Source organism: Schistocerca americana, chromosome 2, assembly GCF_021461395.2.
Source record: "Schistocerca americana isolate TAMUIC-IGC-003095 chromosome 2, iqSchAmer2.1, whole genome shotgun sequence".
Classification (NCBI taxonomy): domain Eukaryota; kingdom Metazoa; phylum Arthropoda; class Insecta; order Orthoptera; family Acrididae; genus Schistocerca; species Schistocerca americana.
Window position 1 is genome coordinate 1,096,823,701 of NC_060120.1, and position 23,058 is coordinate 1,096,846,758.

Genomic DNA, 23,058 nt, shown 5'->3' on the forward strand with positions numbered 1-23,058 from the left:
ACAGATTTTTTATTTATTTACAACATGCTCCATTACATTATTTGTAATATTACATGTATGTGTGTGTGTGTGTGTGTGTGTGTGTGTGTGTGTGTGTGTATACGTATGTGTGTACGGTGTAGAGTATAGTGTTTGTGTTGTATGATGGTGACAATGATGAAGAGAGAAGGGAGACGGTGATACCTGGTGTCAGTACATAGCCCACTGAATAAAAGTATAAAAATGAAATTAATCTGGTGAGAGAGAAAGATATGATGGTGGTATCCTACTCAGCAGTGCCTGTTGATTTCTAAATTTTTTTGTTCTTGTCTTTTTACACTGACACCACGCAGGACATGATAATAGGTACTCCTTTCAACCTTCTGCAACATGAATTCGAAATGATTAGTCTTGAAAGTTCTCTTCCTATTAATGATAATTACCTCTTCTCTTTTGTTTTACAATAATGCTGATGATGATGCAGTGGTTGTCTTCTTGAGGATTATTTCTGTGCATCTGAAGATTTGCTGCAGTGGTTCATGATGCATGCGGAGGTGTACTTGAAGCTTGTAGAAATAAAATACTTTTCTTTCACGAGCTACCTGACGGTACATCCTCTCACACTACATTAATGTGGTTTAATACAGATTAATATATCTTCGGCACATTCAACTGGCATCTGCATGAATTAATACGTCTCATTTGTCTATGCAGATAAACGTTATAGGTACTGAAATGTTACTTTTTTGTATAATTAATAGAATATGCCCCAGTTTTTTAATTAAGGCTACAATACATTAAGAATTTATTTTTCAGCAAAAATACATCTGTAAAGTAAGGAAAAAAAGGTCATGATTTAATGTAAGGAATGTATTTTTTATTGCTGTTCTGTTAACAAATGTTCCAGAGAAAGTTTATCAATCAAAACTCTAAAGCAAGTAAAAGGCAGTCGCCATAATTTCTCAACCACTAGGAAAATACTCTGTAAAGAAAAATTACCAACTTTGACAGGCATTGATACTTGCAGTTTGACTCCCTTAGACGTGTTTCCTACTGCTGTCTGTATTTTACAGTTCTGAGCTGGAAGTGTTGGTATGCAGCGTCACTTTTGCAATTCATCTAATAGTCTGTGACATACCACATTACTCATGGCACTGGTATCTAGCACCACAGGTACATTTAAGTTGAATATTTGACCATTAACTGTTGCTTTCACTGTCACATACCTGCACAGTTTCCTGTCATTATTGTGGATTCTGGTAAGGATAGGTGCAGTATAATCAGGATGTTGATGACATTGTGGGTTTGTGTTCCCTTAAGGGGACCACATCCTGCCTATCTAACCCACATTAATTTAGACAAGTATTTGACCAATTTCTGAAAAAACTATTTGATGCAGGACCTTAATATTTTTACTGTATGTTACATGATGCTAATAGAGTCAACTGTACTAAAATCTACTTTATCCATTTTATAGTTTTTAAGAAATACTTTTTTAAATTTATTAGCAAAAAATATGAAGTTTTTCTGCAGAAAATATTTTTTTGTGAACTTCCTAACGCGAGAGTATTAATGAATGTAATACCAGAGGTGGTTTTTATGTTATGCATAGTTTCTGAAAATTTCATTCATCTATCTATGATAGTTTCTGATACAAGGGGGCATATGTCTTGAAAATATTAGTTTGCGGGAAATTGACTTTAAAGAAAAAATTTTTGAAATTTGTTACTTCCAATTAATGAAAACTGTCCTGCTGCATATGATGGCCATTCTTTGGCATCTAGCAGGTCTTCCAGCTTCTTTTTCACATTCCTGGATGTTTGTCTTTTTTTCTTGGCCATATTAGATGCAGACCTGTCTGCATCGGCTATCCTCATTTTATCACAATGTTGCAGCCCGGTGATCATATTTTCACCAGGATTAATTCCAAGCTTTTTCAGTACCCAACACTTTCCAATATTACCACAATGGAATGTAATAACAGCATCATGAACTCCTAGTTTCATTGTACACGTGTCTACAAATACAATTTTAGGAAGGCGGTTCCAAATTATGCTGTTGAAATATCCATTTGGGTTCTGTGTCTGCCCATGCACACATTTCCTTAGAAGGTCGGGACGCGCCAAGTCTCTGAAAATAGGTTTAATTGCTGTAATAACAGCAGCAGGAAGAGAATGCTGGTGAGAAAAAGATTCTCCAGTTGCCTGAGTCCTATTGTATTGGCAACACAAATTTTCTCCTGATGGACACAATCCATGATATGGTCCAAACATCTCTCTTCATTGCCTCCAGGTTTTTTTTTCACCTAATTGTCTGCCCATAGTATACCTGCAAGTTTTCTATTTCAGTTTTAGTTAACCGACCCTGGCCGGTCAACAATTTTCCATCTTCTAATTTTTTTCCTCTCATATCAACAGTTAGTTTTCTCATCCTTGTTCCCAAACGTTTTTGAACATGGCCTACAAATTCTATTTTGCTAATAATGGCATCTCCATATGGCTTAGAGTTCACCACATTGTTGTATGCCTTACTGTCACCATCACCCAAATATCTGGTGTACTGTACACCTCTTGTTTCTACGGAGCGATGAAATATTTGTTGCACTCCATGAACTTCCATACCACCACCTGTTCCTCTAAAATTAGCCACACAGTTGTGCTCTTTATGTTCATTGACTTTACAACATTTGCAATATTTAGACAATATCTCCACATCTAACACTCCACCGGTGTCTACACTCATGTCAGTCACTACTCCATTCAGAGAAGTATGTCCTCTTTTCTGCTAACTTCCATCAAGTACAACAGCAATATCCAAACATCCACAATTTTCTTCCACTGCCTCCCTAGCAGCCAGTTTCATTCTTTCCTCACTAACCTCACATACAGCTTTCTCTAATATTGCAGTCAGTTATTCAAATTTATTTGGTGGTTGATGTAAGTTCATCACTGAACAAAATGTTCTCCCTGCAGCCATGCCCTTGCCAATGGATCGTAAGGCATAAACTAGTACTGATTTCATAAGGGCCACTTGCATCTGGGTTTGAAGAACTCATAAATGAAATCACAACTGAGCGTTTAGTGCAAATTAAATCCAAAGCAATTGCTAACCCTTTTCTCCCACTGGCACTCTCACAAATTTTCACACACTGTGACTCACCACAGTGTCTACATTGTACAAATTTAGAAATTACATCTGATAATATTCTCAAATTTACAATAATGTTACTGCACCCCTTGCCACTTACAGTAAATTCGTTGTAACTCTCTTGAAATGGTGAGAGCTTCTTTGATGATGCACTTGTTGAAGAATTACAATTAGAAATGTCGTTGCCAGGCGACATAACCTCTTGTACAGAAAACTTTCTAAACTTGTTTCCTCTAAATTGTCATTTCTTCAAAATGCCTTTACATTTCATCATCTTCAATAAACACAACAAAACGCACCTAAACAAGCACTGCAAATGTAAGTATAACAACTAACCGCAATCACACTTGAACAAAACTAACCGCATGTTTGAAAGCATTTTGTTTACTCCCCTACACATGAAACAAATCATTCTAGTACTACTATAGACCAAATAATAATTAGCTCCAAAACAAAATATAAATCAGTTGTAATTAAAGCTGGACTGGCAGACCATCATGCACAGGCTATAAGCTTTTGTGTAAACACTAATCCGTCCTATAAGTATATGAGGAAGACAACACACATGGGCAGAACTTTCAGTAATTCTGCAGTAGAAACATTCCAGAATTATCTCCAACAAGAATCATGGGAGCTAGTGTATAGTACAGGAAATATTTCTGATAAGTTTCAGACATTCATGAATATTTTTAAATATAATTTTGATCTTGCTTTTCCATTGAAAGTCAAAACAACCCAAACCTCTAAAAGCAACAAGTGGATTACTAGTGGTACAAGGAAATCTTGTGCTAGAAAACAGTACCTTCACAATATTGCAAGAAGCTACAACACAACTCAGGAGTTTGATAGTTACTTTAAAAAACATAAATCTATCTCAAATAAAATAATAAAGGAGGCAAAGAAATGAGACAATGACAAATACATACAAGATGTTTTGAACAGAACCAAAGGAATCTGGCAAGTTGTAAAGAAAGAAACCAAATCTTACAAAAATAGAGTTGATAATATAGTATTAAAGGCTGGCTTGGAAAACATTAATAACCCACCAGAAATAGCTAATATGTTTAATAACTATTTTATAAATGTAGCAGAGAAACTACTACACCAGATCTTTAATAGAAAACAGCATACAGGAACAGGGAAAAAAGTCTGAAGCAGATCAATGTTTCTGTACCCAACAAATATAGAAGTACAGGTTACAATAAAAAGTCTCAAAATGAAACACTCTGCAGGTGTAGATGATATACTGGATTTCATTATAAAGAAGTGTGGGGACTTGATTACTGAGTCCTTAACCCACCTATGTAACCTATCTTTTGCTACAGGAACTTTTCCTTCATGTTTGAAAATACCGTATTTACTCGAATCTAAGCCGCACTTTTTTTCCGGTTTTTGTAATCCATAAAACCGCCTGCGGCTTAGAATTGAGTGCAAAGCAAGCGGAAGTTCTGAAAAATGTTGGTAGGTGATGCCACAACTAACTTCTGCCGTCGAATATATGTAGTGCTACACAGGCATGCTTTGTAGGCACAAAGATAAATACTGGCGCCAAAACCTCTGCTCAGTAAATAAATTTAAAAAAAAGGTGGAAGACGAGCTTTTTTTCCTCCCCCCCGAGTTTCGACCACTGCATTTTCATTCATTATCCAACGAAGTAAATACAAATTCCATATTGTTTGTTCATCTTCAAATGTAGCAGCATTTCAATGTACTATGAAAATCCGACTGGCAAGACTGTTTGGGATGTTTGTCAATATGGCCAACTCTACGTTCTGAATTTTTTCCTACCTGTGAGAAGAGATGGTTGCTAACAGGAGCTTGATGAATTGTGAATCACATGCAGTATTCTCTTCACCATAAGAATAATACGAGTATAAACATTTTGCCATGTATTCTTTCGTGTTTGTTGCTATCTCATTTAAATCCTGTCTGCCTAACAAACTACGAAACTATAGAGTGAGACAACAGCAAACGCGGAAGAATATACGTATCGTGTTATGTTTATATTCGTATTATTCTTATTCCTAATAGTGATACAGTCAGGAATTAAGCATGGCAACTGACTAGATTTTTAAATCTAAGATGACTCTTATTTCTGTGCAGAATGTAATGTACTAAAGAGGCGCCTGGAAAGATTTTCAAACGCAGTCTATTATTTGGTTCTTGTTGATCATTATCAAAGAAAGCAGCAGTGTACGTAACAACAAATAACAGTCTCTTACCATTGTTTCGCTAATGTGACGATTCCTCTCTTTTTTTTTTTTTTAATTGTAAGTGGCGGTAGCGTGCACAAAAGCAAGCCATGCCGCGAGCGGTGACAGGCCGTAAACACGCATTATCAGAATGCGACAAACAATGCTTGACACAGTACAGTAATGCTTTTTCAGCTTAGAGTGACGAAATCATCTATAACAAAGAAAACGGCACTTATCAGATCAAAGCAAAATAAGCAATCGATTCAAACGAGACGAAGCACGTGAAAAAGGAAGGGCACCCATATAAATACGAACGGAGCACCTGAAGCATAGCAATGGCTACCTGGTAAAGCTTAACTGCTAAGCTTACAAATCGAACCAAACTACTGTAGCTGTATACTCCTTCATTCGACCTAAATTGTGTCTCATATTACAATGGACCAACTTTATTTCGATTTGGAGGTGCGGCCTAAAACTTTTCTCTCCCCTTGAATTTCGAGTCTCAAATTTCAGGTGCGGCTTAGATTCAGGAAAAATTTTTTCCCTTGATTTCGAGTCTCATTTTTCAGGTGCAGTTTAGATTCAAGTGCGGCTTAGATTCGAGTAAATACGGTAGCAAAAGTAATGCCATTATACAAGAAAGGAAACAAAGATGATATTTCCAACTACAGACCACTGGCACTTTGGCACTTATAGCGTCCCCAGTGCCATATTACGAAAAGACAATATTTATAAAGAAGACATTCATAATTTGTAAGAGATTTTTTTTATCATGTAGCCGTAAAATAATAATTTCTCTGTGTAGGTTTAGATTGCAAAGAAATAATTTATGACAGAATGATCTAAAGAGACGCCCAGTTACACTCTTTTGTTAATTTTTTAGTCGACCTCACTTCTTCGCTTGTCTTGAATGTGGATAGAGGGACATCTTGCGAGTGCTGACAAATGTAAGCATATTTGTATGAGTTAAGTATATAATATACTGTTTTAATATTATTGTGCACTTTTAATTTGTAAGAGGTGATCCCGATTTCATGTCCGCCTTCCTTGAATTAACCTGCATTCAAGTAATTTACAGCTCAACAATCGCAGCGGCCGATGCAGCCAACGACGCCATTACGTGGCGATATTAACTTATGAAAAATTAGCGGAAGCGGAAAACTCGCCCGCTATTAGCATAATATTAATTTTTCTCCACAGCCGCACGAAGTTGCAGAAATACTTAGCTTTAAGATTCTTATTTTCAGTAGCATAGCCGAGACCCAGAGCCAGGACTCTGACTACAATACAATGGTTAACGGAGGTAAGAAAATACTCTCGCGCGTGTGTGGGCCGCAATTGTAATTAATAACTAAAGATCTTTTGCTTTAACGTCAACTGACTAGCCGAGGAAATTTATATGAAAAGTTTATTACATTGTTCAACTTAAATATCATTTTTATGAAGGCCCACCACGTAAGTCGGCAACAATCAAAAAATAATAATAACAATAATAATATATACATTAAATTACGACGGCCGACGGACGTGAGATTGGCGCCGCAACTTTGGGGCCCGATTAATATGATTCTATTGTAATGAATGTAATTATGTATGCGTCTAATTGTTGTAAAATATTAATGCTTGTATGAATTCTTTTACATGTACAACAAAAAAACCACACCCTGAGGAGATCTGGAGAGGAAAAAGTGTAGAAAAGAAAAAGGATTGCGAGAAAGAAAAGTAAGTAAGGTAAGGCCTATTGTGCAAGCATCCTGTGTAGCTCTGTGCGGAATATCGAACCCATGTGCACATGAGATACCTTCGGTGTTTTGTGTATTTATGTGTTTATTTTTGGAGGGGATAATTATTCGTTTCGTGTATTTATGTGTTTATTTTTGGAGGGGATAATTATTTGTGTGTGTATCAGTGTTAAAGATTTGTCAGTAGCTTAAAGTGAATTTAGTATGGGTAAGATAGGACAACCTAAAGCATCCGTACCAGAAGAACAAAATTCTGTTAATATGGAAAGTGAGGATCATTTGCAATACGTAAACGAATCCCAAGCCACCGCCTCGGATGACATAATTTCCGGAGCGGGGGGCGAGGATCTGTGGACGGTGAATGACGCTCCACAGCAGAATGGGAATAGAGTAACAACTCCACTGCCTGGGCAGGGGGGCCAATCGAGTGCTAGATTAAGCGGGGCACCAGTATGCTCACCGATTGCAGACCCATTTGCAGAAATTCTGCGCAGGTTAGAAGAAAGAGATAGGGAAAGAGATCAGAAACTGGCTCAGATGCTCCATGAGCAAGAGCAACAAAGAGAACTGAAAGAAAGGGAAAAGGAAAGAATGTCAGAACAGAGGGAAAAACAAAGAGACGAAAAACTGGCTCAGATGCTACGTGAGCAAGAGCAGCGCAATGAAGCGAAACTAGATAGGATCCAAACCGAACTAGCCGAGATGCGGGATGCGTGCAAAGAGATCCCCGATCTTGTGCAAAGCTTAGCCGGAGAGATGCAAAAATTACAGATATCGCAGGCTAGGCTTGAAGACAATGTCCAGACTTTATCCAACCGCGTGGATAATGTGGAGATAGATGCACGGAAAAGTATTGACGCATATTTGGAAGTGCAAGCTCAAAAAGTAGAAAAAGAATTAAAGGAATGGCTAGAAGTAAAGGATCGCGAGATATCTGCAAAGATTGAAAGCGACGTAAAAACAGCTGTAGAACAAGCGACTGCGGCCGCGAGTGTAAATATTGACGCCAGCGCTGCCGCACTACATGCCGAATTAACACAGATTAAGTCCCGTGTGACTGCGGAGTTGCCAAATTGGCAACAGGAGGTCGCGCGGAGACTGTCTGCGTTGGAAAGCAATGTAAACAATGGCGGACAGATCATGAATCCGACTCCGCGTACTGATTACTATAATAACGCTGACGGTAGCCAGGGTGCGAGTGCGCAACCGCAACCTAATGCGAATTATGAGCACGAGCAACACGCGATACCGTGCAGCGCACATCACGAAGTGATGAATGTCCCAGAATGTAGCAGTCAGATGTGCAAAAAAGAGGACAATGTAATAAAACACAGGACATTCCAACCCTTCAATAGCGAAAAACGAAATGTCCACCCTGTTGTATTTATTAAGAGCTTCAGAAATGTGTTTCCTAGGACATGGACGGAAAGACAAAGAATACAGTTCGTGGTCTCCTTTATTCAAGGTGACGCGGCACTGTGGGCCACCGACGTGTCCGAAAAATGTCTAACGATGCAACAGTTTGAAGGTGCATTCTTGCAAAAATTCTGGTCCGATAGCGTCCAAGAAAGACTACGAAAGGAGTTGTACAGTTCAGAAATGTACAATCCTAAGATGGGAACGTTACGCAAATATTTCGAAAAGTATATAAACAAAACCAGGTACTGGGACGAGCCAATGTCCGATCGTGACATAATCAGATTAATAAAAATGAAGTTGCCCAGTGAAATTAAAAGATATTTCATCAATGTGCCGGAATACGATATAGAACAATTCATGGAAATAGTGGATTCTGTTGACCTATTGATCGAAGATATGAAAACCGAAAACAAGTGGAACCATGCAGGCTATAATCAACACAAAGCCGATTACAATAGCAGCCACAGTAACGGTAGTAACTTAGTACCAAATGGTAACGGGAATAGGCAAGAGCACCGGCAACAGAATCAAGGCACAAACAATGGCAATGGTTATAATGGCAACGGTTACAATCGTGAAAATCGAAAGAGACATCATGATGGACGCATGAGTAATGGATATAATGGTAACGGCAATCCGCAATGGCGGAACAACCGAAACCAGTGGCGTGGTCGTAACGAACCAACACCACAGTGGCAACAAAACACAGCGCCACAATGGAACGCCAACCCAGGTCCATCACAGAACATGTCAGGAAGTTATAACCGACCACCGCAAAACCAGAGCCATACACAATATCAAAATACACCATCGGGGAGGCAGGGCGGCCAACCCAACAGTAGCAACAACAACAACCAGAACCACAATGTGAGGTTAGTGGAAGTGACAGACAACTGTCAACCCACTAATGCTCATCCGTTAAACTAAAGACAGCCACAATACGCTCTCCGTTGTTGGCTGCAGGATGGTGTAGTGAGGGCACATTCACGGATGACAGCCATAAACTTTGTATGCTGAGATACAATGAAGGAACAAAAATAGAAAAGGAACTTGTAGACATACCGCAGACATGTAACCGAACCGACAAAAGTGTTGTGCAGGCTATATTGCAAGCAGATATGTATGGAGCACCAATATAGATAATAGTCGATACCGGTGCGTCAACCAATGTCATGAGTGCAAATTTTTACAAGTACTTGAGTCAAAATAATAGAATACCAGTATTGCCAGTGAAGAATTGTCGTGTTACAGGTGCAATAGGTGCACAATCTCATATCATAAAGCACCAGGTGCAAGTCGAGTTTACGGTAGGAAATGAAGCAATGAAAAGCTCGTTCCTAGTAGTTAAGGGATTAGGTGTTGCTTGCATCCTGGGGATGGAATTTTTACGCCAGAGGGACGCAAAAATCGACCTCTTGTGCGGGGAAGTAAGCCTTATGAATGAGGATAGACGTGTAATTTTGCCGTTGTTGAGGACACGGGAAGTGCACGGTAAATATTGCCGGAGCTTTCAAACGAGATTCGAAGGAATACAGGTAATGAATTTATATTCTGACTTAAGTACAAGACAAGCATGTTATAAGGAGTTTATTACTGAAGACAGAGAGGAAAAAAGGAAACTGATAGCAATGAAAGTTAGGGAGTCAGAACATTTGACTGAAGCGCAACAAAACGAATTGACTCAGCTACTTACAGATTATGAGAATGTGTTTTCGGAAAAACCCGGTGTTATCGAGGGCTACACCTATAACATCGAAGTGGTACCTCACGATACTTTGTGTCACGCAAACTACACCATCCCATGGTCAAAGGAGGAGGCAATTACGAAGGAAATAAGAGAAAATACTTACAAAGACTTAAGGGGAGTTGGAATGCCCTATCTCGCCAATGTTAAATTTGCTAACTTTGTGTACCTTTTTCTTTGGAACTATTATCTTCAGAACTTTGAAATTCTGGCAGAGGTTTTCAGCATATATTGTGAGCCCACTGAACTAGAACCAATGTTTTCTTTTTGTTGGTATAGTATTTATGAATTTTTTACCATTAAGCCATTTTTTATTGGAAAAAGTATAACATAAACTTCCCTAGTTCAGAGAATAAGCCAGTTCTTGTCATGATTCTAGTTCAGTGGCCTCTTTGAACTGTTTTGCAGCATTTCTGAAAATTTGAATGTTGTTGGTTGAGTGGTTTATGAGATAAAGGTACATGTAACACTAAAAATGTCAAATGCCAGAAAATGCGATTAAAGTAATTTATTATGAAAATTCACAAATACCTTTTATTCTATTATCAAAAGTGTCCAGCAGAGTAATCAGGGTCATCTTCTAGTTCTTCTTCTTCACCTAGAAGCTTTCTTCTCCTTGCTGCCCTTGCTTTTTTTGTATTAAATTCAGCTGCATACTGAGCCTTCCTTACTCGCACGCTGTCCAGAAGCTGAAGACCTCTGATGGTGTTGATACCAGGAGCAATGCCGAGCCTTGCCATGACCTTTAGCCTACCCATATGACCATCATTGAATGAAATAACAGCATCACTGACTCCCCATTTCAATGTTTTTATCCCAACAAATACATTCTTAGGTACACGAGTCCAAATGAGGTTGTTGAACGACTCGTTTTGATTCTGGGTACAACCATGAAGACATTTTCGCAGAAGATCAGGATGCCCCAAGTCTCTATATATTGGTTTAATTACTTCCATAACAGCCAATGGAATATAATTTTTATGGTGATAAGGATCCCCAGTAGCTTGAGATTTTCTATAATTGCACCATGACTGAGGACCATCTGGACAAGCAAAATGTTGAGGATTATCATCAGTTGATGATCGATGTAAATATGTGGCCCATACAGCTTGTCTCATTTCCTGCAAATTATTTGCATTATTTCTTATTGCCATACCATAGTATTGTTGTAATTCATTTATAATTTTATCTGACAGGCGACCTCTAATGGTTTTACCATCTGACAAAATTTTGTCCTTCAGATTCTGTTTCAGTTTCCTTAGACGAGTGCCCATTCGTTTCTGAACATGACCGACACATTCTAGTTTAGTTATTGTCTTATTGACATATGGCATGGATTCTGTAACACTTTTGTATGCCTTGGAGTCCCCATCTCCAAGGAATTTTGTGTAAAATACTCCCCGTTCTTTTTCTGATCTGCTAAACATTTTCACAGCAGCGGCAGCCTCCATGCCTCCACTCGTACCTTCATAATTCTTGCTACATATGTGAGCTGCTTCTATCTTACCAGATGCACAATGGTAACAATGTTTAGTGAGCACTTCATAGTCCAAAACTTTACCGCTGTCCACACTAGTAACAGTAGCAACAGCATTTTTGGATGTGTGACCCCTTTTCTGCCAGGTTCCATCAAAAGCAACAGGGATATCTGGGTTTCCTTCATTTATATATTTTGCTTCACTGGCAGCAGCTTTCATTGATAAATCTGCTACAGACTGAACAGCATCTCCTATCACTTCAGTGTAATTGTCAATTTTAGCAGGTGGAGGTGGAAGATTCATTATGGCACAAAATGTTTGAGCAGCAGTATGTCCTTTACCAATTGCTCTCATTGCATACATTAGCCTGATATTACTCTCAAACAAATTGCTACTGCATGTTTTAGAGCTCCAAAAACAGGTCTCATTTTCACAACTGGCACAAACTATAGCAATTTTGCAGGAAAGTCCTATAGATTTTGTTATGTTCATATCAAAAGAACCTCCACAAAGATTACAACACAAACATTTCTTCATAAACTCAGTAAAAACAGGAAAGTCGACTAAAACATATTGTTCATTAGAAGCTTCATCTGTAATTTCACTTGCACAGTTTGATAACTTCTTTTTTGATGCACTGGTGGGCGTGTCTCCTTCACACATCTCAGCTGTACAAACGTCAGAACTTTCACCAGCATCAACAGGTGCTGAAGCAGAATCACTTGAACAAACGTTATTTGTAAATCTATTACCGCGAAACTTTCGCTTTTTAAATAATGATGCACTCCTAGGCATCGTAGAAACTACGCACTCACCACTGAAAGTCAAAACAAGACAGATAACAAACTCCAAATGAGCGACAAACTAAACTCGAGGCTCAAAACAAACACTCACAGATCAAAAACTGAACAATAAACACAGCTAGTCGTAAAAACAATGGTACCTATGGAAGGATCAAAGATTCTACAACTGAAGAGTGAAATCCACAGCCTTCTATATGTAATGTTTTCGGAAATGCGAAGATTTAAATGTGTACAAATCACAAGATGGGTAACTTTGCTGGGCGCACATGTAATTTTGAAAAATTAAATAAAAATACTTCCAATTGGAATTTCTTAACAAATTTTGCACCATTTTAAGCAGAAAATTTCAAATTAAGTTATAAGGTTAAAAACTGAAAATGTGAATTTTTTCCATTTTCCGGCATTCCAACTCCCCTTAAAGAAGTTCGCTCAGAAGAGCAACGTTTACATTTGTGTGTAGTAGGTTAAGTTTATAGTGTATTTTTTTTTCTGTGTGTAAATGTTAAGATTTTAGTGTAATATTTAAAGACAATGAGGCACACAAGATTAGTGCGATTCAATTTTGTAGATGTTAAGGAATAATAGTATTTTTAAGCAATTGCATTTTGAAAAAAAAAATGAACGTAGGTTTAAGAATATGTTAAAAATTTCATGTTGAAAAATGCTCTAAAAATATTTTAAAAAAATCAATAACATGTAATGATGAAAGAATTTTTCATTAGTGTGTCATGAATATTTTTGAACTGTAGTAGTAATGCAACTTATGAAATTCAATATTATAGTGTATAAGTCGTTTCATGTATTTATGTCTATACCGATCTTGAAATATGCTCGATCATAATTTACTAAACAACATGAGTGCAGGGTGTACATCACCCAAGGTACCTCATGTGTTGTGGACAAGGTACAAAGCAAATCAATAAACGCGACTACCGCTAAGCACTGTTAAAATATAGTGCCATCTGCTAAGGCAGAGATTTGCACGAATTTGTAGTGCAAACAAAAGTCACAAATCTAACATTAATCTAGGAACTTGCACGCTAGGCCTAGATTATAAAATGTGTACAATAATGCGAGAGGCAAAGTTTTGTAAAGTCGAGCCTGGCTCTGGAGGGCAAGTACACAATGAGTGGGCAGACATGACATGGGGACTTACCTCAGATGAGACGGAAATACAATTGTATAGTCAAAAAATCTGAAGGCAAGTACGACTCTAAGTGGAAAATAAAAAGAGATAATTAGTGCGAGGGACTGGTAAAATCCAGCACTAGCCAAAATCCAGTTCAGACTGAATGAAATACATTAGTGTTTGTGAACTAATCGAAACAGTTACTTTAAGCAGTGTGAAAAACTGTGAAGGTGAAACTGTGATATGGACAGTGAGGTGCTAGTATTGAACGTTCAACAGCGGTGAGGACGCCAAACGCCAATATTACGCACGAAAAACTGTGAATTTGCCTATAAATGTGAACTGTTAACGTGAAGTGAACCCACAGTCAATATTTTTGGGACAGACTGTAGTTTCAGTGAGCACAATAATGCGAGATTGGAATGCGATGCGTGGACTGTTGCAAAACAGCGACCGCAGAAACGGCGAATGTTTGTGCTAAACTCGTATTGGGACACTCACCAGTGCCTGCGAGTGCGGCGAAAACATAAATAATTTTATCAAGACAAAAACTGACGTGTAATGGAAACAGTATTGCATCAAAACTGCATTCACGGGAGAAGGTCCATGTCATGTTTTCTGCAAGACAGTGCTAGCTTGACACTCGGAAACGGCGAAAACTTAACAACAACTGCCGCACTAATAAATGCTCCTTTCCCACTAGCGTAACCATCTGAAGCGGGAAACAAATATTACGTTGGTTGTGTGTGTGTTTCATGTACTACATCGGAGATGCGTAGCAGAGCTGACTCCTGCCAACAAGAGCGGGGGGCGGATATCATCCCACTCCGCCACGCCCGGGCGAGACAGAAGCGCATCGCCAACGGTGCAGCCGATCAGCTGATTCTGACGTTCCGCGACGGCGAGACACACGCTGGCGTCGAGCGGGCGTTGACCTCTCCGCAGTCGCCGCGAACGCCGAGCACCGAACACACCAACCGACGCCGTCGCGAGCCAAACGTCACGGCGTAGATCATCAACGACACCGCAATCAATTGTTTTAATGACCTTATTTTTTGCATAGTGCAACAAAAATATTTGTATGCACATCCGGTACTCCAATGACATTCCAGAAACAATTAAGTGAAAGTGACCAAAGCAGTTAGTCTGTCGCTCCGCCGAGGTTTTCCCCAGGTTTCCCTACGGCCGCGCCAAATGGGGAGCGAACAGTTGACACCCCTGGGACTTCAAATATTCCGGACTAACTCGTGGTTGTATACCTTGAACCTCATCTGTATTACACTTTGTGGACAACACACCTCAGTCATTTAACGCTTTAAATATACGATGTGACATATGTAAACTGTGAAAGAAAAATCTGCGTGTGGACACGGTGGACATGAAAGAGGAAATATTTATGTCAAAAACACGAACATTTTTTATGACATAAACATTTCGGGGGGCAATATAGCGTCCCCAGTGCCATATTACGAAAAGACAATATTTATAAAGAAGACATTCATAATTTGTAAGAGATTTTTTTTATCATGTAGCCGTAAAATAATAATTTCTCTGTGTAGGTTTAGATTGCAAAGAAATAATTTATGACAGAATGATCTAAAGAGACGCCCAGTTACACTCTTTTGTTAATTTTTTAGTCGACCTCACTTCTTCGCTTGTCTTGAATGTGGATAGAGGGACATCTTGCGAGTGCTGACAAATGTAAGCATATTTGTATGAGTTAAGTATATAATATACTGTTTTAATATTATTGTGCACTTTTAATTTGTAAGAGGTGATCCCGATTTCATGTCCGCCTTCCTTGAATTAACCTGCATTCAAGTAATTTACAGCTCAACAATCGCAGCGGCCGATGCAGCCAACGACGCCATTACGTGGCGATATTAACTTATGAAAAATTAGCGGAAGCGGAAAACTCGCCCGCTATTAGCATAATATTAATTTTTCTCCACAGCCGCACGAAGTTGCAGAAATACTTAGCTTTAAGATTCTTATTTTCAGTAGCATAGCCGAGACCCAGAGCCAGGACTCTGACTACAATACAATGGTTAACGGAGGTAAGAAAATACTCTCGCGCGTGTGTGGGCCGCAATTGTAATTAATAACTAAAGATCTTTTGCTTTAACGTCAACTGACTAGCCGAGGAAATTTATATGAAAAGTTTATTACATTGTTCAACTTAAATATCATTTTTATGAAGGCCCACCACGTAAGTCGGCAACAATCAAAAAATAATAATAACAATAATAATATATACATTAAATTACGACGGCCGACGGACGCGAGACACTTCTGTCTGTTTTCTCAAAAATATTAGAAATGCTTCTCAATAAGAGGCTAACAGACTTCTTAGAGGATAATGGCACTCTGTCAGAATCTCAACATGGATTCAGAGCAAACCGTTCAACCGAATCAGCAGTTCACTTCTTTCTGTTAGAGGCACTGATTGCATTAGACAACAAAAAACTTACCATGGGCATATTTTTAGATTTTTCAATGGTATTTGACACCATAAATCATGACAAATTGCTACACAGGCTAGAAAATCTTGGCATTAGGGGAACAGCTAACAACTGGCTCAGCTCTTATCTTAAGAACAGGGAACAATATGTGGAAATAGATCAAGAAAGGGACAATGTCGTTAGGAAATATAATTCAAAGCTACTGACAGTTAAATATGGAGTGGCACAAAGATCAGTAATGGGTCCTGCTCTGTTCTTACTCTATGTAAGTGACCTAAACATAAGCAATGACAGCAGTAAAATATTTCAATTTGCTGATGATATGAGTGTTCTAATTACAGGAAGCTCAGAAGAAACTCTTGTAAAAAACATAAAAGAAGCCACTGACAGGCTAAAATGTTACTTTGATGACAATGACTTAATAATAAACACTGAAAAAACTAGCTATGGATATACACACAGCACAAACAAAAAATCTGATTCACCCAATCTAATGCTATATGGACAGACAATTGCCAAAACAGCCTGTATCAAATTTCTTGGACTTCATCTACAAGACAACTTGAAATGAAAAGCACATATTGAGCAAATGAACAAAAAATTAACTACTTCTTATTTGTGTTACATACATTAAAAAACTGTACCAGCTACAATACACTACACTGTGTATATTGTGCAGTTGTACACTCTATCCTCTGGTATGGAATTATGTTCTGGGGAAATTCGAGAGATGCCATCAAAACATTCAAAATTCAAAAAAAATTATAAGAATAATGGAAGGGGTAGATAATTGCAAATCATGTAGACCATTGTTTCAAAAAAGGATGATCCTGCCATTTCCTTGCATATATATACTTGAAAATATAATGTATTTAAAGCAAAACTTACATACAAAAAGACCACTCATCACTCAAAATCACACAATACACAGCTATGATACAAGACAAAAATTGGACTTACATGTTCAAAGTGCCAACACAAAGTTATTTCAAAATGGCCTTATCCATCCTAGTAGCAAACTTTACAGTGTCTTACCAGATACGATCAAACAAATACAAAGCATTGGTCACTTCAAATCTAAATTTAAGTCGTACTTGGTTGATCACTGCTTTTACAAAGTAAATGAATACCTACAAAACTAAATTTTTCTATGTTAACCCAATATAGTCTTATTCAGAAGAACATTTGTATTTTATCTCTCAGTATATAGCATACCTAACAACGTTTATTTAAGTATTCATCATTAATTGATATATTAATGTGTGTTATTGTGTAGAAAGGTATATTATATGTGAAACTGCTAATATTAACACAAAAATTCAAATATCTCTTACACATTGTGCAGCTGTAGATGAAAATGGATCAACAAATCATTGGCAGTCAATGGCAGAAACAAAAGAATACGACCTTTGCATCATTCCAAGGATAGCCAACACACTCGGGAGTAAAAAAAAATTCCTAACGTGCAATGTAAGGGATATAAAGATCTAAAATATATAAATATATGCAGAAAAGAGGGTGCCAGAAAACCAGAAAAGTGGGCATGGCACATAAACACACGTGGCAGTAAAACGCTCTTTAAATGTTCGGGGTGGGGAGGGGGGGGGGATTTCAGCAACGTCCTTTTCGGAGTACTTAAATAAAACCTTAATCTATCGAAATATGGTGAAAAATGAATTTTTTTTTAATTTTTTTTTTTTTCAACCTGAACCACGGTGTGGCCCCCTTAAGTCATGCCATTATAGTGGAGGTGAGAGGGAATAGAATCTCCTATGCTACTTAAGGGTGTTAGAAGGGCTGTGATAACTGTAGGGAGAGTAGGAAAAAACACATTGATTTAGGTAACAATATATCTTATTAGTTTATTTCTGTATAACACACTTCACAGTGAGATGCCAGAACATTTCCCCTGAGTTGAATGCTAGAGTTCTCCTTATAGATTCAGTCAGACTCCAACATGCCCTATAAACCATCTGTGTGTTCTTCAAGTATTACTCAGCCCCTTTTCCTACTTCCTCCAGGCCAAGTCTAGACAGTGACTTCTTCCACTAATAATCTAATTGCTACACAGCTCTAGTTTGAGACAGAGACGGGCTGTATCTGCTCAGTACTATTCCAATAAGTTTACTACTTATCAAACAGCTGCAGCTGTTCTCTCCAGAGTAACTCATCTTCTCGTAGGTGAGGTAGTGGCTGCTACCGTCGTGATGCTGCATTGCTCCTTCTTCTGCACTGGCTCCGTGACCCTCCATATCTGCTGCTCAAAGCTACCCTTGTATATGCCTTTAAGAAGGTCGGCCCTGTTTCGAAACTGTACCTTACACCCACTTTCACTAACTGTGCAGATAAACCTTATAGGTACCTGCACACTACTTATTGCAAATAGCAGCAAGGAAGCTACTGAGCTTCTGAGACGGATCACCCTCAACACTGTCACATGCCCTCACTTCATGACATACTGCAGAGAGGTTTGGTATTTAAATCAGGACATTGGTGCAAAGTCTAGTGATCAGGAACTTTAAGCCTTGCCCCCCCCCCCCCCCCACCACAACATCTCGAACAAATACTGGCAGTAAAATTTTTTCCACCACCAGTATTCCAATTGCCACCTCACAAGCATGTATTTATTTATTTATTTATTTATTTATTATCGTCCCAATGATCACATTTGTCATATAGGATTTGTCAGGGTACATTTTAACAACTATATAATGTCTTTACAAAATTTGTATCTGTGCTGAATTCATATTAATTTATCTTATGTTTAATACAATCTACAACTAATAAGTGTTTTTATAACATAATTTATTATGCACTGATGTAATTTCATTTGTCACATTAACTTAAACATATATTTTATACAGTTGCGCAGAGATATTCGCTTATGCTGTAATAGCATTTGTCTAGCATGTGGTTCTTTAGAACAGTTTTAAATTTATCCTCATTTTCCAGCTCTTTGATATGTTTTGGTAGTGCATTAAAAAGTTTGATGCCTTGATTACATACATGTTTCTGGCTTCGGGTCCTTGTTACAGCTTGTATGTGGAGATCTTTACATTGCCGTGTATCGTAATTATCCATTTTGTCCTGATTTCTTTTGATCACCAACAGACATTTCAGAATGTATAATGATGGAATTGTTAAAATTTTCAATGCTTTAAAAAGGGGCCTACAATGTGGGATGGCAGCCAAAAACAGTTGCAGGATAGAATTTTTTTATTAAAATTCTTGACCAAGGTTTCGGTACATATAAATATACCTTCATCAGAAGTACATTTCTAAAATTACATCATGCACTGGAGAATAATGAAACAATTATGCCAAAAGGCGTCGTCAGTAATTAAAATATCATCTCCATTTGTACGACATGTGTAATGGGTACAGGATCAAAGCGAACAGTTTAACAATGTTACTTCCCTTATGAACTGTACAGACACTCGTGTCTCAACAGTTCATAAGCGAAGTAACATTGTTAAACTGTTCGCTTTGATCCTGTACCCATTACACATGTCGTACAAATGGAGATGATATTTTAATTACTGACGACGCCTTTTGGCATAATTGTTTCATTATTCTCCAGTGCATGATGTAATTTTAGAAATGTACTTCTGATGAAGGTATATTTATATGTACCGAAACCTTGGTCAAGAATTTTAATAAAAAAATTCTATCCTGCAACTGTTTTTGGCTGCCATCCTTTATTGTGAAGAATTTTAACAGTTGCTGCTGCAGCCATGTTTAAAATCTTGAGCCTACAATGTTTTTGAGGTGGTCTGTGGGTCATTATCCGAATAGCACGTTTTTGTAATTTGAAAATCTCATTTAGACGACAATTTGTTTTTCCCCAGAATACTATCCCATAGGATGCAATGGACTGAAAATAGCCAAAGTATACTAATCTAGTACAGTCATTACTACAAACTCTTGAAATTATTCTAAGCACAAAACATGCTGAATTTAGTTTTAGTGCTAAGTTCACCACATGGTCCTTCCAATTAATCTTCTCATCAATGTGCATACCCAGGAATTTTGCACACTGTACTCTTTCAAGTTGTTTGCCCTCCATGGTGGGATTCAGGTTGTCCTGTTCACTTATTTTTCCATATTGCACATAATTAGTTTTTTTTGCATTCAGTGTTAGCTTGTTAGCACTAAACCATTTTTGTATATCTTGTAGGACATGGTTCACAGTACTGTGCAATGACTGCTTCGTATCACTAACTATTAAACTAGTATCATCAGCAAATAACATGATTCTAGCTTTTCTCTCTGACACCTGAATATCATTAATGTAAATGAGGAACAGCAAGGGGCCTAATACACTTCCTTGGGGTACTCCTACTGTGACCTCCCTTGGATCTGATCTTAGTTTAATTTTTTGATTAATATTTGGTGCTGTAATTTCAACCACCTGCATCCTCTTTTCCAGATAAGACTCAAACCACTTTTTTACCGGTCCTCTGATACCTATAGCTTCAAGCTTTTTCAAAAGTATGCTGTGGTCAACAGTGTCAAAGGCTTTTGACAAATCTAGATTTATCCCAACTACACTATTTCCCTCTTCCAATTTAGTGATTATTTCTTTTGTGTATTCTAGTACAGCTGTTTCGGTACTTCTCCCAGCTTGAAATCCATGCTGATTACCGTTTATCAGGTTGTGCATATTAAGATAATGTGTGACTCTATATTTCATTAGTATCTCTAAAACTTTAGAGAAAGTTGAGAGGAGTGAGACAGGTCTGTAGTTTTCTATTTTAAGTTTATCACCCTTTTTTAACAGGGGAATGACTTTAGAAATTTTCAGTTTTTGTGGAAACACGCCCTCAGCCATTGACAAGTTTGCTATGCGTGCCAATGGTTTCGCTATCTGATTAGCTGTTTTCTTTACTAATATTATTGGCACCTCATCTACTCCAGCTGACATCTTGGACTTCAGACTTTTAATCACTTTTAAAACTTCCTTTTCGTTTGTTGGAACTGCGATCATACTGCTGGCTGCCTTGGGTGCTTCAATCTTAATCTGCTCCCCAAGATTCCTGCTTAATGCCTGGGGTACATTTAAAAAGTAATTATTTATATAATTAGGCATGGCATATTTATCTACCATTTTATTCTCCTCATCTTTTAGAATAATTTCCTTGTCTTTGGTAGGTGCCCCGGTTTCTTTTCTCACAATTTCCCATGCTATTTTAGTTTTATTTCTGGACTGTTTTATTTCCATATTATTACTTAATAACTTTGCATTTGCAATTACTCTGCGGTATATTTTCCTATACCTCTTTACATATTCTACAAAACCAATATTTGTACACTCCCTCAACTCTGAATTCAGTTTTTTCATGTTTTCACATGATTTCTTAATTCCAAGAGTCATCCAAGAACTTGATTTTACGTATCCAGTAGACTTGATTCTGGTCAGTTTCTTTGGAAAACACATCTCAAAGTTCATCATATAAATCGATGCAAATACACTATATGCCTCATCTGTACTTGACTGTTTCATAACATCTAACCAATTTTCATTTTCTAAGATACTTATGAACTGATTACAGCTGTCCACAGAGAAGTTTCTTTTGTAAATATTATTTACACCTTTATCTTCCTTCGACCTTAAAGGGATTTCAATGGTGAGAGCATTGTGGTCAGACAATCCTAAATCTATGTTTGTTACCTCTATGTCAGTTTCTGAAATATTTGAGAAAATGTTATCTATGAGGCTATTGGAGGTGTTTGTTATTCTAGTTGAATTGTTTATGTGTGGTGACATGTTGAAACTCTTTAATATGCCCAAAAATTGCCTTTTTTGTTGACTTTCAACTAGAAGATTAATATTGAAATCACCACAAAGAATAATCACAGTTTCTTTTTTGTAAATAGTATTTAGCAACAATTCTAATTTATCAAAAAAGACTTCTATGTTTCCACACGGTGATCTATACACTGTTATGACTCTGACTTTTTTCATCAGGCCATATAGCTGGACGGCACCTGCTTCAAAACACTTTTCAATACTTAAGTTCTCTGCTTCACATCTCTTCTTAAATTCTAACTCTTGTCTAAGGTAAATACCGACTCCACCACCTTTTGCAATTTTCCTACTATAATTATTTGCCAGTTTAAATGGATTAATATGAATACTACTAATTTCTTGGTCCTTACACCAATGTTCAGTAATACACAAGACATCAGGTTGGGTGTTACTTACTGCTATTTCAAGTTCACAATATTTGTTCTTGAGGCACTGCACATTTAGAGTCATAATCTTTAGAACAGGGGAGTGAGCACTGGTGGTATTTCTCCTTTCGTTTAACACTGTTATCTTGGGAGTTTTCATTATGGCTGGATACCAAAAATCCTGTTGTACCATAGGTTTCTTGTTTCTGTTGCTTTTCCTACTTGAAGTGGATGATGCTGATTGATTGTTTATACTAGCTGTGGCAGCTGATGACATTTTAATATTTACAATAGCAGATGATGATGTTTTTAGTGCTTCAGCAAATGTTGCTCTTGTTAAGGTATTCATTTCTTCTGCTTCTGCCCTCATTTGGAGTGGGATTTTAGGGAACTTTTCTACTGTTATGCGGCTTATTTCTTCTAGTATCTTTTCACCCATCATCTTTTTTCCATAATAGTTCCTGTGCTGTCCATGCCTCGTGAAATGATTTCTCACTGAGCTGTTTGCATCCACAAAAGTTGCACACTTAAAAGCACAGCAGATCTTCCTGAATTTATTATTTGTTGACTTTATTTCTTTGTTTACACATGATTCCTCGATTAGATCATGTCTATGTGGCACACTTACAATGAGAACCTTTAAATTTAGATCTGACAGCTTTTTTAGAGTTGTTTGAAGTGCCCTTGTCGCTAGTTGGCTTTCATTTTTGTATATGTCATTTGCTCCACCTATTAGCACACAGCATGTTCCAGTCTTAACTAAGTTTTCACAATTATTTACTATTT